Raw genomic sequence first — 5,674 nt, 5'->3', positions numbered from 1 at the left:
CGGTGGTGGAACAGCAGGAAGCCTCTTTTTTGTGCAAGAAAAAAAAAGGCCATTTTGTTATATTATACCTTTCCTGGACAGATCTGCACCAGACTCTCTCCCAATTCTCCTTCAGCTGCCCTTCAGAGCACAGCCAATCTCTTTTCAAGGGATCATGGCTCAAGATTCGCCTGCAAAATCACTCGCCTGTGACGCACGGGAGAAGAGGATGGTCTGTGCATAGGTTTTTCCGATTTCTGCGACAGATACCCAGAGCACAGGCACAGACTCACCGGCAGGTAACATTTTACCTTATGTTTTTGCTAGAGAGACCTAAAGCCAGAAGGAGAAGGTGACGGATCTCCTCGAGGTGAGAGCCTTGCATTCAGTACGACCTGCAATTCTGACCCTTGAACTTGACCTGCGTAGTCAAGCTGCACCCGCTGCACTCGCGCTCCGCCGTACTGTAAATACACTGAGAAATACTCATCCCAGAACCCGCCAGCTACTCCCTGCCTCCCAGCCTCGAGCGGGAGTCTCCTACTTTGAAAACACCCAACTTCGCGGCCTAAAAGAAACGCACAGCGTACCATTTCCGCTAGATGGCGCGATCTCCCCTAGTCGGTCCACAAGACACCCGATTTATAAAATAAATAACAATCCAACGCCTTCCGAAACCACACCACATAATAGCAGCTTGCAGCCTCCCATTAAAAAAAAAAAATCTCAATTTGGGGGAACTGATTCTACCTCCCAGCAAATCTAATGCAATTACATGAATAGGATGCAATCAAGAATTGCATCCGAGCGTCCCCCACATCGGCCCTGCCGCTAAATACACCTGTTCCCCTGCCCCAGCTCGTTCCTTGGGATGCGCCACGGCTCGAGGCACGCGCGGAGCCCTCACTGTATCCGGCCCGCCGGGCCCACCTGTCCACTTAGGAACTTGGGGATCCTATCTCTTAAGCACTCAACCCAAGTCCCTCACCTTCCTGCGCACCTGCCCTCCCAGCCAAAGGGCCTCTCGGACCTGAGCCCAGACAGGGCGCCGCGTCGACGACCCCCTGCCTCCGGGGGGCAGGCGCTCCAGCCGCGGCTCTGCATCCGGGTGCGGGGCAGGAAGAGGGGGTCCGGGCGAGTCGTGCTAATGGGGGTTCAGGGCCGGACAGCCGGGTGGCCCGCTCCGTCCCAGGCTCCGCTGACCGATCGGAACGATCGTCCCATGAGGAGGTGGCCGCGCGGGAGAAAGGGAGCTCCCAGCACGCGCACCGTGGTACAGACACTCGCCGGTTCTGCCCAGCCACGCGCGCTGCCGGCTGCCCGGGGAGAGCATTTTAGGAAAAAAGAGCAAAAACCAAACCACAAAAACTTTACTGCTGCCAAGAGCTAAAGCCATCGGGGCTCAGCAAAGCTGCAAATGTGGGCAAGATGGGAGCCGGAGCAGACGCAGGGTTGGGGAGGACCAAAGCGGTGCCGTGGCCCGGGCAAGTGGCGGCGGCGCCTCGGGGATGTCAGAGCCGGGTCCGTTCCGCTCCCGGCCCGCGCTTACCTTGGCGGCTGCATGAGCTCCTGCAGCCCGCGGGGGGTGGCGCTGGCGGGGCTGCGGGCGAAGAGGGGGTGCCGGGGCGCCGCTCGTCGGCCCCGGGGCAAGGTGGGAGGGGCTCGGCAGGCGCTGGTACCCGCCGCCCGGGCCGGCTCAGCAGCGGCACGGGGCGCGCCGCCCGCTCCCCCGCTGCATGTCCGCGAGCGCCTGGAGGAGCCGGCCCGTGAGCGAACGGCGAGTGCTTCCCCAGCCCAGCGGCTCGCGCCGCGCAGCCCGCGCTCGGGAGACAACTGCAGAGTCGGGCGGCTCGGGCCAGCCCCCTCCCTCGCCCGGCCCCCGCCCGCCGCCTCCGCCGAGCGCGGCGTCGCGAGGTTCGTTTGCGCGAGGAGGGGAGGGGGCGGGCCGGGCGCCGGGGGCGCGGGCGGGGGGCGAGGCGGGCGGGCTGGCGGGCGGGGCGGGGGCGGGATAGGAGGTGCGGGTGCTGGCTCGGATGGCCCAGCCCGCCGCGGCCGCACCTTCCCGCATCAGCACCAGTTGCGGGGGAGGGGGATGTGGGGTGCGCGCGCTACAAAGTCAAGACTTCCCTAAACGCCCGGGTTAGGGGGGCGCGGGCGGCAAGTGCGGCACCCTCGAGGCGCCTCCAACTTTCCTAATCTCCAGCTGGGATGTCCTGGACAGCACGTTTCCATCATCAGTTACATGATGGTCCAAGGGTTGGGGCAGGGGCGTGGGAGTGGGGGTGGTGAGGTGCTCTGAGCTTTCTGGAATAGACAGTCACGTCCAGGAGAATCGCTGCTGTTCTCTGCAGAAACGCACCTTTATTGTACTAAGATGTTTGTTTAAGAATCTTCTTTTAAAAAATTAACACACATGTGTTAAATCTGTAATACACGAATACGTTCTTGTGTGCAGTTTCACAAGGCGCAGGCATAGCTAGAGTAAAAAGACCATATCACATCCCGTCCGCGTCGCAGCCGCTGCCCAGAGGTAAACGCGGGTCAGGGTGTGCTGCTCTGCGGGTCCTTCCCGTCCTTGCTCTGCGCTTTTATCTGCACACGCACGGATTGCAAGTGGATTCTCACTGGCTTTTCAAAAGAATGTTTCACCATGCAGCGCATGTACGCACTGGCGAGAACGCCGCCACTTCGGCCGCGGTAAATTTCCCAGAGGCTTCCAGCGTCCAGGGAAAGATCCTTGCAGTGAAACAGCAAAGAGCTACTCAATTGCCCTGAGCAAATCTGAAGCTCCAGCTGGGGCATGAAGTCAGTCTGAACACAGATCTCACGCCCAAATTAGCATTGCACGATTAGAGAAATTTGCTAGTGCATTTCAGACATGGTTATGGCCTTCGCGTTCTTACAGAAAACAAGCTGTCTTGGATTTTGGTACGATGAGAACTCTCTGGATTTGCAAAATAAAAAGGTATCATCTACATTAAAACACGATCGTTATTTATGCTTGTGGTCTTGAGGGATGAGGTTTTAACTCAATATTCTGTGTTTTATTGGCACTGAGATAATCTATAGCTGGGATATAAATGAAATCCATGTGATTTAGCAGGAAGAGATTATTGGGATCGCTGGTTTCTATAATTAGCTCTGACCTTGGACAAGTGTTTCAGCTCTGTTGGGCCTCAGTTTCCTCATCTATAAATACAGGTGTTGTACTAGATGTTGGGGGGTGGGGAGTGTGGAGAGAGAGAGGGGCGGGGAGAGAGAGGAGAGATCCAGCCCTAATAGTGAACAACTGATTTCTTCCTTTATCCATCTTTCAGCTCAGCTCTAACCTCTCCTCCTTAGGGAATGGCTCTCCCAGCACTGCATGCTTCCTCCCTATCACTGATCTCAGTTTGCAGTTGTACACTGGTTAGCATCCCCCTCACCTAGGTGCGGGCCTTTCCCACCAGATTGTAAGCGCCTTGAGGGCACCAGCCTGGACCTTCTGGAGTCATCATCGCATCCTCAGCACTTATTTTAGTGCCCAGCATGTAATAGGCACACTACAAGAATCTCAGAATGACTATCACCCTGTTAGTAGATTTCTTAGTGCTCTTCCAGATCCCTTGGCATTTTTAAAAGATCTGTAAGTGGAAACATTTTAAAATGAAACCTTTGGACAGTACCCAACAGGGTTTTCCCATCTTGGGGGGACAAACAGTCCACTGTCTAGATGAGGACAGACAATACTTTGCTTAACCACAGGCTGTGGAGACGACTAGCAGCTATTTACCTTGATGAGCATCGGCTCCTGTGGAGAAGACAAGGAATATTAATGTTATCCATTAAGTGCTTGATTAAGTTGGAAGCAGGCATAGGCAGTTGCAATGCACACATGAGCACTCAGAGTTAAATGAGGCCGTGGGGTGTGTTTAGGGTGCAAATTAACAAATGTACATGCTCTCAACCAACAATCTAGAAACATTCCTAATATCAAGCTCCAGGGAATGCTTGTCTTTCTTTACTGCAAAGGGCTTGACTTCATTAAAAAGATGAACAGGAAATGAGCTAACCTGGGTTCAAGAGTTAAAAAAAAAAAGACCATTATGAAATAAGGGGTCAGGGGAGTGAATGTCCAATGCAGCGTAAGAGTAATATCTTTTAGTCTCTCTTTTGTTTCCATGTGCAGAGTTGCCAAGGGAGAGGTTAAAATCTGGCTTCACATTTATAGAGGAAAACAGAAATGCTGGGATTTCCACCACTTCTTGGCCACTCTTTTCTCGTGTTTGGAAGGGGTAGGTAGTTCTGGCTGCCCCTCCAAGCCCCCTGCGGAAGCCCTTGGTTTCCAGGGAGACCTTTAGTCTGCCAGGAAGGATGCTGTGTTGGTGAGGCTGATGGGACTTGAGCTGATGGGAGGAGGTGCCACCCCAGCATGGGGGGGGGGAGGGGTGCCTGTGTTACTGGGGTGTGGAGCAATGTGCTGTCTCTGTTTCCAGTGAGGGATGGGGGAGCTGATGGCGAGAGGGCACCCTCAGAAATTGGATTCCTGGTGAAATTAAGGATTTCTTCCCAGTGGGCAAAACAATGTGAAGCGAATTGACATGACTCTCCACTGAGGGCTAGCACCAGGAGCTGTCCCTTTGGATTGGGTACCACCCCATTATGCTTTTCTGAGTAGATTCAGGTTCAAAAGTAAAAGTGTGGCTTAAAGGAGAAGCAGGTCAGGAGCTGTTATAAGAGCCTGTTAAAGAGAGAGGGGCTGACTGTCCCATCCTTGGCTTCAGTGAGATGCAGGGAGGGAATGGGTGCTGAGGACTTACTTGTTGCACAAACAGGAAGAAGTTGCGCTCGCTGGATGTGCCCCAGAGGCATCCCCTGCTCTAATAAACCCAGAGCGTTTTGTGTCAAGCAGCTATTCTGTGGCTGGCACTGTGCTTGGTCCTGCAGTAGGCATTTATTTGAGGAACACAGCCTCTGCCCGTGAGACGCTTACAGTCCAGTGGGAGAAAGAAGACCAAATGGGTCTCAGTAGCTGGGGTTTGGGAGGTGCCTGAGAAGCTCCATTTTTTATGTCATCAGCCCCTTTCCTCATATAATTACATTAAGTCCCCTGCACACGAATGAGTTCCCTTCCGAGAATGCATTCATAAGTCCAATTTTTTTGTAAGTCCAACAAAGTTAGCCTAGGTACCCAACTAACACAATCGGCTGTCTAGTACTATACTGTAATAGGTTTATAATACTTTTCACACAAATAATACATAAAAAACAAGCAAAAAATAAAAAAAATATTTTTAATCTTACAGTATAGCACCTTGAAAAGTACAGTAATACCAGCTACAACACCACTGCTTCTATGCTTGCTTCCAGACATCCTGGGCTTGAAATAAAGATACTATACTACTGTACTGTATACAGTACTGTACGGTAAAGTACACAAAAGCACAACCACTTGTAGAGGATCCACGCATGTGACCATGTACGCCAGACATGTGAACTAACTTACATGATTGGACATGCGAATGCACATTTGAATCTTTGAGAGTTTGCAACTTGAAGGTTCGTATGCGGGGGACTTACTATATAGTGAAACACGGTGCTTGTGCAAATGCAGCTTTAAGGCCAGTCTCTGGCCTTTCCTTCCAATCAGAGTGCTGCTCAGAAGCCCCTACAGATACTTTGGAGTTGACACTGCCAGGTAGCGAGGCAGAAGAGA

The sequence above is a fragment of the Hippopotamus amphibius genome, chromosome 2 (assembly GCF_030028045.1).
Source record: "Hippopotamus amphibius kiboko isolate mHipAmp2 chromosome 2, mHipAmp2.hap2, whole genome shotgun sequence".
Taxonomy (NCBI): domain Eukaryota; kingdom Metazoa; phylum Chordata; class Mammalia; order Artiodactyla; family Hippopotamidae; genus Hippopotamus; species Hippopotamus amphibius.
Note: the sequence above shows the minus strand (reverse complement) of the source record.